Raw genomic sequence first — 13,071 nt, 5'->3', positions numbered from 1 at the left:
AGAAGCATCTTGTCATCTACTTTTTTCTTTTTTTTAATGTGGCACAATATTTATTTATAGGCTTGCTGTATTTAAGGTGGTGTTGTCACTCTCCATAAATCCTTTAATGAATCAACCCTCATTATGTAGAATTTGAGGGAGCTCCTCTTTTTTGCTTTTGCCTTTTCCCTTGGAGCCTGGAGACTTAGTGTAGAATGTTATGTATTTATAAGTGATTCTTTGGGGAGTGTCATCTTTAATTTATTATGTATGATTCATACATTTTGCTACAGAGAACTCCCCAGGATATCTATTTTATGAAGATTATGGCAGCATAAAAATATCTATATTTTGCCCCTTCTGTAGAGTTGACAGAGTGATTTTTTAATAACCTCTGCAACATGTCAAACACTAAGGCATGACCTCAATTTCATGTGATAGGATGACTGCTGATGAATTATATTAGGGAAACATGATCTCTCTCTATTTCTTGGATATTATGTTTGCAGTGGAATGTCCTCTGTATCCCCTCCCCCAAACAACTTTTTTTTTTAATCATGTGCTAGGATTCTTCAGTTACTCATCATTGGGGTGTTAGACAAGGGGAAAAGATGGAGGAAGATTTCTGTTCCTATAGTTTTCATCTTCTTCCAGAGCAAGTTCATGATATATAGTGGAAAGAGAACAGGAACTAGTACCAGAGACATATACTGGGTTCAGATCCCAGTTCTGCATTTTGTTGCTTGTGGAAACTTGGGAAATGTACTTAACATCTCTGGACTTCAACTGCCTTCTGTGTAAAATTAGGGAGTGGGAATAAATACATTCTAATGCTTTGGGAAATGAATCTAAAAGAAAGATCATAGAGCCACAGATGCAGAGATGGAAGGAACCTTGGACACCATCTAATGATCCAACAACTTCCTTTTATAGATGAGTAAAGAAAATCCCAGAGAAATTTAGGGTCTTTCCCCAGTGTTTTAAATCATGTGACTATAGATCCTTTATTAAGGATTGGGATCACCTGGGAAACTTAAGATCTTTAAAATAATATTGCTTTGAGGCTTTATCTATATAGTTTTCTGAGTTCTCCAATATGAATCTCAAATTTATAGATAAAGTACTGAGAAACTATCCACAAAGTGTTATTGAGTTACTCACCAGATGACAAAAGGCTTTGGGTTTTTATGGGAATGATAAGTAATGCTATATATCTAGACTTACTGTTTATGGAAGCCTACGGGTACAGTTTACTGACACTTATCACATGAAAAAATCATCTCCTTTTCCTTTCCTCCCTCTCTCATAAACCATTATGAGATACATAGTGAACTTCTTTCAAGTGTTGTGAAATAGTCATCTATATATATGACTTAGGAATTTTACAGAGAACTTCATTGTGTAGTTACTGCATGAAGGAGAGGCTGGTGCATAATGTTAATACAGTGAGAGGATTGGGTAATGGAGCATAGGGGAGATTTAAAAGACATAAGCTGCTGGAGCCAACAGGACAGTTTCATAAGATTTTCAAGTGACATATGAAAAAAAGATGAAGAAATGGTAATCTAGACAAAGAGAATGCCACACAATTTTTAAAAAAAGAAAAACTAGTATTGGCAGAAGGGAAGTGAGGCAATCTAATATGAGAAAAAATATTCTTCATGAAAGATATGAATTACAATTTGGGTTGTGATATTGTGTTCTAGGGTAGAAATGTCCAGTCTGTGAATTAGAAAAAGCAAAATAGGGGTTCAAGGTCTTCTTCTGACCAATAACTCTTAGATGATCCTGTACAAGTCATTTACAATCCCAGTGTCTTGAAAACTTGCATAAATTAGAGGAAAAACTGATTTTCATCTACATAATTGGTAGACATTCTCAGACTGATCTCATGAATATGAACATTGTCATCATGAAAGCCATTATTATTTTTATTATTGCTATTACTTATGTTGTCTGCATTGAAGCAAGCAAGCAGCTAGCCCCACCTTAGCAAACCAGGAGGAGATCCTGATCCCAGACTGGTGGAGCAGGCACATCCCAACACCAGGAGCACCCATGTGTCTTAGCACAGCCAGGAGACCATGCAGACTCTAGTTCTGAGACATTACCACATGCTTCAGCTTGGCCCCAGGTAAACATGCACCCTCCAGCAGCTAGACTTACATATGTTGCAATGTAGCCCTGGGGAAACAGGCATCCTCCAGCATGACAAGAAAGTAGGCCAGACTTCCAAGTGATTCATCATAGCCCTAGGCAAACATATACTCCAACAGCCAGATCTCCATATGCTTCACTGTGGCCCCAGGGAAACACAAATAGCCTGCTAGACCTAGTGCAGGTCAGATACCACCACTAGGACCCCAGGTCAGTACTAGGTAAGCTGCCAGATTCCCATGACCTGCAGCAGCACCAGCCCACCCCCATCCATCCCCTCAGCACAGCACTAGACATGAGCATCCCCAGGGGGCCTCGGGGGAACCTCAATGCAGCAACAGATAAACAACCATGGCCTGTAGCCCCTGGAAGAGAAAGTCTAAGACAGTATCCATTCCACCCCAGGTAAAGAGCTAAAATTTATAGAAAAAAGGGGGGGACAGGTTGAGCAAAATAAAAACATTACAAAATAAGAATTTGACTATAGAAAGTTATTATGGTGACAGGGAAGACCAAGACAGAAACTGAGAAGAGGACAATGCCAAAAATCCTGAGTACATAACCACCCAGAAAAATGGGAAGTGATCTCAAGTCCAGAAATAACTCATGGAAGAACTAAAAAAGGAACATAAAAACAATATGAGAGATGTAGAAGAAAAAAATGGGAAAAGAAATGAGAATGATGTCAGGAAATTATGAAAAAAGTTAACATCTTGGAAAATTGCTTTAGAATTGATGGGGTGGAGCCAAGATGGCGGGGTAGAAACAGGACTTCTGCATAGCAACTGCTTCCACCTTCTCCAATACATGTAAAAAATTACTGTAAACAAATATTAGAACTACAGAACCCACAAAGTGACAGAGAGAAACTATCCTTCTACTGAAGACAGACCAGCAGGACAGCAAGAAAGGGGCAAGGGCAGCACTCTGGGAGCAGAGCACAGCCCTGCACGAGCCCAAGGTTTTAGCCTAAGCATGACCATGACCAGCCCTGGCTGGAGAGTGGATCACCAGCAGTTTTGGTGGGTTCCAGAATTATCAACCATAAATGCCAAAGACAAAGTGAGAGGTCAGAGAACTTTGGGAACAGTGGGTCCAGGAATTTGGTCCTGCCTCTGTCTTAGAAAGGAGAAGTGGCTTATGCATGGTGGCAGTCGCTGCCACATGGCGGCTTAAGAGCTCTTGGCTTGCAGATTGTAGGAGGACCAAGCAACCAATTTGAAGGGTAATTGCTCTTGCTTCAACTTGCTTGGATCTGGAACACTGTCTAGGGTAGAGGTCCTGGGGTGCATAACCAGTGTACCAGACAGTGTGGAGGCATCAGAGAGGGCAGCCAACTAATAACTCCAGCAGCTGACAAAACCTCAGAAATTTGGGACAAAGCTCCCCTCTCTGAAAGCAGAGTTCTACTGTGGCAAAAAGCTCAAAAATCAAGTAATTGAGTGGCAACATGATCAAACAAAGGAAGCAGAGCAATGCAACTTTAGAAGCCTATTTTAGGGCCGAAAAGGATCAAAGCATGGAACAGGAGGAAGACAAAAAAGTCATAACTCCTGCACCAAAAGCTTCCAAGAAAAATATGAGCTGATTACAGGCCATAGAGGAGCTTAAAAAGGATTTTGAAAACCAAATAAGAGAAGTGGATGAAATATTGGGAAAAGAAATGAGAATGAAGCGAGAAAATCATGAAAAGAGAGTCCACAACCTGATTGAAGAAAATAACACCTTAAAAATAGATTAACTCAAATGGCAAAAGAGGCTCAAAAAGCCAATGAGGAGAAGAAAGCCTTAAAAAGCTGAATTTACCAGATGGAAAAAGAATCTCAAAAGCTCACTGAAGAGAATCATTCCTTCATAATTAATTGGAGAAAATGGAAGCTAGTGACTTTATGAGAAATCAAGATACCATTATTTTTAGATCCAAACAAATGAAAAAATATAAAGCAATGTGAAATGTCTCATTGGAAAAATCACTGAACTGGAAAATAGATCCTGGAGAGATCATTTTAAAATTTTTGAACCACCTGAAAGCCATGATAAAAAAAAGAACCTAGAAATCTTCATTCAAGAAATTCTCAAGGAAAATTGTTTTTAATGTTTTAGAACCAGAGGGCAAAATACTGGTGGAAAGAATCTACTGATCACGTCTTGAAAAAGATCCAAAACAGAAAACTCCTAGGAATATTATAGCCAGGTTCTGGAGTTCCCAGATCAAGGAGAAAATATTACAAGCAGTCAGAAAAAAAATGAATATTGTGGTAACAAAATCAGGATAATACAGGATCTGATAGCTTCTACACTGAGGGATCAAAGGGCTTGAAATATGATATTCCAAAGGTCAAAGGAGCTGGGATTAAAACCAAGAATCACCTACCCAGCAAAACTGAGTATCATGTGTCAGAGGAAAATATAGTCATTCAATGGAATGGACGATTTCAAGCATTCTTGATGGAAAAACAAGAGCCGAATAGAATATTTGACATTCAGATGCAAGAAGCAAGAGAAGCATGAGAAAGCAAACAGGGAAAAGGATATCATAAGGAACTTATCAATGTTGAACTATTTACATTCCTACATGGAAAAATAATACTTGTAACTTATGAAACTTTTCTCAGTATGAGAATCATTGAAGGGAATAAAAATATGTGCTATATATATACACACACATACATGCATACATACATATATGTCTATATAGGTGGGTATATGGGCATATAAATGCATAGGTGAGTATGTGTATGTATCTCTACAGGTGTACATAGACAGAGGGCACAGGACCAATTGAATAGGAAGGGATGATAATTAAAAGGTGTAATTGAGAAGTGAGAGAGGAATATAATGAGATAAAATGGGGTGAGAGAGAATGGGGTAAATCATCTCATATAGAAGAGGCAAGGGAAAACTGTTACAAAGGAGGGGAAGAACAGGAACGCAAAAGGGAATGTGTCAACCTTACTCTCATTGAATTTGGCTTAGGGAGGGAATGACATACACACCAATGAGGGTATCTCACCCTACAGGAGAATAGGGAGGAAGGAGATGAGAAGGGGGATGATGGAGGGGAGGGTAGATTTGACAAGGAGGGAAGTTGGGAGCACACACTTTTGAAAAGGGACAGGATCAAAGTAGAGAATAGATCAAGTGGGGGTGGGAAAGAATGGATGGAAATATAGTCTGTCTTTCACAATATATCTTCTATGGAAATGTTTTGCATAGCTACACATGTATAACCTATATTGAATTTCTTCTCTTCCCAGTAAGGGTGAGTGACAACAGAGGAAGGGAAAGAATCTGGAATTTAAAGTTTCAATATCAAATGTTTAAAAAAATATATATATATATAGTTATTATTATTTTTTTTTTATTTTTACCTGCAACTGAGAAATAAGATATATAGGAACTGGGGCATAGAGATCCATCTTGCCCTACTGGAATGTCAGAGGGAAATGGGGGAGGATATAGGAGAGAACACATTTGGGGAGGTGGTATACATTGGGATCGCTGTTTTGGGGTAGTGGGTGGTGAGAGACGGGCAAAAAAATTGTAACTAAAAATCTTGTGGAAATGAATGATGAAATCTAAAAATAAACATAAAATTTAATTTTAAAAAAGAAAATAAAAAAATGTTATTCTTCCAAGATAAAAAAAAAAAAGTAGACGACGAAATAGAAAAAAGAATACAAAAATCTTCTGAAGAAAACATCTCATTAAAGATTACTATTGGCCTAATGGGAAAGAAAGTACAGAAGCTAATTGAAGAAAATGACATCTTAAAATTTAGAATTAGACAAGTGAAAGCTAATGACTCTTTGAGATATCAAGAATAAATTAGATTCAAAAGAATGAAAAAAAAATGTTCAAATCCTCATGGGAAAACAAAATGAACTGGAAAACAAATCCAGAAGAGAAAAAGTCAGAATTTTTGGACTATCAGAATGAAATAATCAAAAGCAGGACCTGGATAGCATCTTTCAAGAAATTATCAAGGAAAACTGCCATGATAACCTGGAACCAGAGGGCAAAATAGGAATTGAAAGAATCTACTGACCACTTTAGGAAAGACACCAAAAATGAAATCTCCCAAAAACATGAAAGCTAAATTTCAGAACTATGAGATCAAGGAAAAAATACAAGTGGTCAGAAAGAAACAATTCTAATATTGGGGAGTAACATCAGCTGCAACATTAAGGTATCCAAGGTCACGGAATATGCTATTTTGGAAGACAAAGGAACTATGACTATAACCAAGAATCACCCAGCAAAATTAAGAAGAGTGCATCAAGAAAAAATGGTCATTCAATGAAATTGAAGGATTTCAAGCTTTCATAAGGAAAAGGTCAGAACGAAAATAAAAATTTGACCTCCCACATCAAGAAAAAAGACAAGCTTATAAAGGGAAAAGAAAATATAAGGGATTTAATAAAGCTAAACTACTCACATCCCTACATGGAAGGATGAGCTTGTAATTCTTAAAAAAAAATATATATATATGTATATATATATATATATATATCATTAATAGTACAGATAGAGTTTACATGAAAAGAGGGTATGGGTATAAGGCAAATTTCAGGGAGTGACATAAAAAATAATGATGAGAAAGAAGTATACAATTGGTGTAGAAGGAAGGGAGGGGTAGAATGGCACAAAATATTTCACTTTAAGAGGCACAGAAGACCTGTTACAATGGAGGGGAAGATAGGATGTTGGGCAATGAGCATCATTTGAACTTTACTTTCATCAGTATTGGTTCAAAAAGTGAAACATACACAATAAGCCGAATATAGAAATCTGTCTTATCTGATAGGGAAATTGGAGGGGGGAAATCAAGTAAAGAGGGAGGTCAGGGCTGACAGAAGAGAGGAACTATTAGAGGAGGAGGCAGACAGAAGAGGATAGATAGGAGGAAGAATAGAATGGAGGGAAATACACAGGTAGTGATCATAACTATAATGTGAATGGGATAAATTTTCCCATAAAACAGAAGCAGATAGCAGAATGGATTAAAAAAAAAACAGAATCATGCAACATGTGTCTATAAGGAACACACTTGAAACAGAGAAACACACAAAATAAAGCAAAGGGCTGGAGAAGAATCTATTATTTTTCAGTTGAAGTTAAAAAAGCAAGGATAGCAGTTCTCATCTCAGTCAAAGTAAAATTTTAAAAATCACCTAATTGAAATAGATAAGGAAAAAAAAAACTATATCTTGCTCCAAGGTACTATAGACTAGGAAGCAATATCAATACTAAACACATACACACCACATTCCATTATTTTTTAATTTTTGGAGGGCAATTGGTATTAAGTGACTGGCCCAGGGTTACATGGCTAGTTTTTGTGTTGTGTCTGAGGCTGGTTTTGAACTCAGGTCCTCCTGACTCCAGGGCCAGTGCTCTATTTACTGCACCACATAGCTTCCCCCACACCAGATTTTTAAAGAAGTTAAGTGAATTATAAGGAAGAAATAGAAAGCAAAATTATACTAATGGGGACTTCAACTATCTCCTCTCACAACTCATTAAATCCAACTCTAAAAAGAAAGAAATTACAAAGATAAACAGAATATTAGAAAAAAAATAGAGGACTTTCAAGTATTCTTGATGAAAAAAACCAGAGTTGAATAGAAAATTTGACACTCAGATACAAGAAGCAAGAGAAGCATGAGAAGGTAAACAGGGAAAAGAAATCATAAGGAACTTATCAAAGTTGAACTAAAGAGGGTATCTCACCCTACAGGAGAATAGGGAGGAAGGAGATGAGAGGGGGGATGATGCAAGAGAGGGCAGGCTGGGTGGAGGGAAGTTGGAAGCACCCACTTTTGAAAAGGTACAGGATCAAAGTAGAGAATAGAACAAGTGGGGGCTGCAATAGAATGAATAGAAATATAGTCAGTCTTTCATAATATATCCACTATGGAAATATTTTGCATAGCTACACATGTATAACCTATATTGAATTACTTATCTTCTCAGTAAGTTTGTTTAGAGAGAGGAAAGGAAAGAATCTGGAATTCAAAATTTTGAAATCAAATGTTTGTATATATATATATATATATATCTAGTTATTCTTATTCTTCTATTATTATTTTACATGTAACTGAGAAATAAAATATACAACACTGGTGCATAGAGATACACCATGCCCTACTGGAAAGTTGGAGGGGGGGTGGGGGAAGATATGGGAAAGAACAGATTGGAGGAGGGGATATTCAGTGGGACTATTTTTTGGGGTGGTGGGTAGGGGAAAAATGTGGATAAAAGTTGTAACTCATTATCTTGTGGAAATTAATGATATAAACTAAAACATAAAAAAATGAAAAAAAAGGAATAGCTTTCCTGTCATCTATGGGGAGGTAAACAATTCATGAAAAACAAGAGAGAGAATAACAAAATGTAAAATAAATAATTTTGATTATGTTAAATTAAAAAGCTTTTGTACAAACAAAGCCAATTCAACCAAGCTTAGAAGGAAAGCAGAAAGCTGGGAAACACTCTTTCCCCAAGTTTTTGTGACAAAGACCTCATTTTTCAAATATGTACAGAACTGAGTCAAATTTATAAGAATACAAGCCATTCCTCAATTGATAAGTGGTCAAAGGGTGTGAACAGGCAGCTTTCAAAAGACAAAATTAGAGCTTTCTATAGACATATGAAGAACTCTTCTGGATCACTTTTGATTAGATAAATGCAAATTAAAACAACTCTGAGGTACCACCTCACACCTCTTAGATTGGGTAATATTACAGAAAAGGAAAATCATGAATGCTGGAGAAGATGTGGGAAAACTGGGACACTCATGCATTGTTGGTGGAGTTGTGAACTGATACAACCATTCTGGAGAACAATTTGGAAGTATGCCTAAAGGATAAATAAATTATGCATACCCTTTTATCCAGAAATACTACTACTAGGTCTATATCCCAAAGTGATCATAAAAAATGTAAAAGGACCAACATGTCTAATATATATATATATGTATATATGTGTATGTGTGTGTGTGTGTGTGTGTGTGTGTATATGTATATATATATATATATTACACAGAGCAGAACCAGGAAAATGTAAACATTATCAAAACATTGTGTGATTATTAACTATGAATGACTCGACTTTTCTCAACAACACAATGATTCAAGACAAGTACAAAGGAATCATGAAGGAGATTGCTATCCATATCCAGATAAAGAACGATGGCCTCTGAACATATATGAAAGCATATTGTTTTCACTTCCTTCATTCTTTGTTGTGTTTTTCCCTCTTGATCTGTTTTTTTTCTTTCACAGCTGTGACTGATGTGGAAATATTTTTACATCTTAGCACAGATATAAACTATATCAAACTGCCTACCATTTTTTTTAAAGCAATCGGGGTTAAGTAACTTCTGCAAGGTTTCACAGCCAGTTATTTCTGGGTGTGGTGCTGAGTATCTGAGCCCGAATTTGATCCAGGTCATCCTGACACTGGAGCCGGTGCTCTTACTCGCTGAGCCACCTGGCTGTCCCTAAGCAATTGGGGTTAAGTAACTTGCTCAAGGTTACATGGCCAGATGTTTCTGGGTGGGTGCTAAGTGTCTGAGCCCGGGATTCGATTTACAGGTCTTCTCAACACTGGAGCCAGTGCTCTTACTTGCTGTGCTACCTGGCCGCCCCCTGCCTACCATTTTCAAAAGAGAGGAGAGGAGGGAGGGAGAAAAAATTTGGAACTCCAAATCTTGTAAAAATGTATGCTAAAATTGTCTTGCTATGCAACTGGGAAAAATAAAATGCTATAAAAAGGAATCCATGATTCAAATTTTCTTAAAAGAAGATGTCACATTTTCTTCATCTTTGTATCCTTTCACTTTCTTCCACATTGCAAAATAAATTAGATTTTGTTTAAGGTTTATAGAGGTATATTTATTGTGAAGACAAAAGAAAACAGGAAGTTACACCTTACACATTACAAAAACTAACCTATGTGTATAAAGCCTGGGGAAACATTATTCCCTATGTCATCTTAATGCCTTGCAGTAGTAGGCTGAAATTTATCAGTTTCCATATAGCTCTCACACCAAAAAAGTTCATTTCTGAAGACCAGATGAGACTGCATCTCTGCTACTCTTGTGCTACAATCAAGTCCCTGTGTACTTTTCTTCTTAATGTCTGGTTTTTCATGAATCCTAGAAGGGACCCCAACTCCAGGAATATGGTAATTTACTCTCTTGGTCTCTCAGAACTCACGTCATATCCATGTCTAATCTCCTTCACCTCAAATGGGGGAAGAAAAAACAAAAATGGAAATAGTGGCCCATATTCTCAGTCCACATGTGAGCCTAAAATGGAGAAGGGCTGAGAACTCTTCCTTTGCCTCATTATCTCCCCCACACAATTAAAAATTATGCAGAAAAGAAAAGAGATACTAGTCATAATATCTTAAGTTTAGATGTAAAAGGGACCTTAGAGGCTGTTTTACTCAGTAAGAATAATTTGATCCAAATTTTCATGGATGATGGCTTATGGTAATTTTGCAGGATTCATAAAACATATTAAGACACATCATATCTAGGTATATTTATTTACCTGTGCCATTAAATTGCTAGGTGTCTTTAGGCATGTAGTAACTTCATATATCTGGGACTTGGTTTCCTCATATGTAAGCTGAGGAGGTAGAGTTGGTGATCCCAGGAATCCCATTTAGATTTATTTACGAAATTATTTGTGTAGGTGTTTGTATTTGTTTGTGTATTTATACACGTACGCATAATATTCCCATGACTGACTTAAGGCCTTTTCTCACTAAAATAGGATTTGTTCATGTTCTTGGCCATACTTTTGAGAACCCCTCCCCTGCCTAGGTAGACATGAGCTCATAGAAGAAACAAAAGTTCATTGATTTAGCCATTATTTCTTCTGGGCCAAGCTCCATATCCTTTAGCATTCTTTTGCTATAGGAATCAGTTGAAAATTCATCTAGATCCCTTTGTAAATATGTTGCATATTGGGATACTTTGCATCTTTGAGGCTGACCAGCACACAATTTTCCAGAGCTAGAACATGCTGTATCATAGGCCCAAGGAGCATACAAGACTTAACCAAAAAGCAAGAGGCAGACAGATCTGTTGAGTCACTGATCTTTCTGGCTGCAATGTTTCTGGTTTTTTTTAATATATCTCTCAGAGTTCTAAGGGAAGAAAGAAATAAATTCCAGTTCAATATCTGAAAGCTTTTCTATGGTAGAAATACGCAAGTTTTTCCATTTTCTTTGTTTGGTTCTTAATTTGTCTAACAATCATGATCTAGAAATAGGTCACATGGAAACATAAAGTAATTTTGTTACTTCTATGAAAATGTAATGGATTGATAATATACAACATGAGTTAATGGAAAGAATAAAATCATAACATGAAGTTTTTCCACCAGGGGCATGGATAACAAACTTAAGGTTGGAGGAAGTAGCCCCAAATCCACTGTGTTATGTGTGAAAGATGAGGGAAGGAGAAGGAAGTCACTCCAAAACCATCTAGTAGCCTCCTATTGTAACCCCTTTTGCTTCTTGATAAGTAGAATTACATAACTGATAGAGGAATGCCTTGGCATCAAGGAGACCTGGGACCAAGTACTACCTCTGACACATATCATTTGTTCAAACCCAAGGGTGTTGTCTTGCTTCTCGGTGCTCAGAGCAACTCCTGCTTAACATTTCAAGTTGGAGAGAAGGTATGGGCTTGTCTTGGTAGAAAAGGTTCTCCACAAATGCCTATAGTGATGAAATCTCATGTATGATCTATTCTTCTTACCCTAGAGCAGGGAACCTGTGGCCTCAAGGCCACGTGTCCCTCCAGGTTGTCAGGTGTGGTGCTTTGAACAAATCCAAACTTCATAAAACAAAAACTTTTAATAAAATGATTTATTCTGTAAAACTTGGACTTAATCAGAAGGTGACATCCAAGGACCTAGAAGGTCATATGTGGCCTCAAGCCCTCAAGTTTCCCACCCCTGCCCCATAGGCTCTGCTTTTATTCCTTCTACAAAAGAATGCAATTGTTTTTTCACTGCCCTTGACTTCATCATCCAATCCTACTTAAAGCCCTGGGGGATAATATTGGAGAGTGTAGCAGGTCACTTTGTTTTTATTTCTGTTTCTGACACATACTGATTTTGTGACCTTGAAGAAGTCACCTGGTCATCCATTTCTTCATCAGTAAAATGGAGGAATTAAATGACTGGATAATCTAAAGTTCCTTAGAATTCCAATCCCTGGAATAAAGGGGATAAGAAGGATAAAGGAAGGTTATATTTGCCTTCTGTTATTGTGTTGATTTCTAGCTTTAAGTTGAGAGTAATTGGGACTTTTTTTTTTATCTGAAACTAATTCTCTGACACAGGTCACACAGAAACTTAGCAGGGCTTTCAACATGGTAAATGGTTTCAACACCTGTCATTTCTATTAAAAAGGGTCTGGAGATTAGAATAAAAAGCAATCATTTGTTCTGAAATTTCCTTGATGGGATGTGCATTGCATAACCTCAGTCTGATTGAATGTGAATATTTTTAAGCCTGCTTTGTCAGATGCTATACATCTCTTCTTGCTATATACATACATATGTATATGTATATATAACCATTCAAATGCCATTTGGAATTACTCCACAACCCAGATATGAAGTTTATAACAATTATCTAATCTTGTATTGACATCAGCTAAACTGTGCGCAAATTTGATATGCTAAATTGTTTACATTAAATCTTGCCAAAGATTAGAAATTTAATGTCAAATCTGAAAAGAAAAAAATTACCTTAAGTGCATTTTTAGGGGAAAATGTGGAGATAAAACAAAGTTGTGATACTTCTGCCTAGTTTTATGAAGACGTGATGAGCTGAAGATATAAACCAAAGGGATTTTTTTTCAAGTTGCAATGCTTCATAAATTTATAGTGTCAAAGATGAAAGTGAC

This window comes from Petaurus breviceps, unplaced genomic scaffold (genome assembly GCF_028583685.1).
Source record: "Petaurus breviceps papuanus isolate PSGF00001 unplaced genomic scaffold, PetGlider_PUasm1.0 188, whole genome shotgun sequence".
NCBI classification, from domain to species: domain Eukaryota; kingdom Metazoa; phylum Chordata; class Mammalia; order Diprotodontia; family Petauridae; genus Petaurus; species Petaurus breviceps.
Note: the sequence above shows the minus strand (reverse complement) of the source record.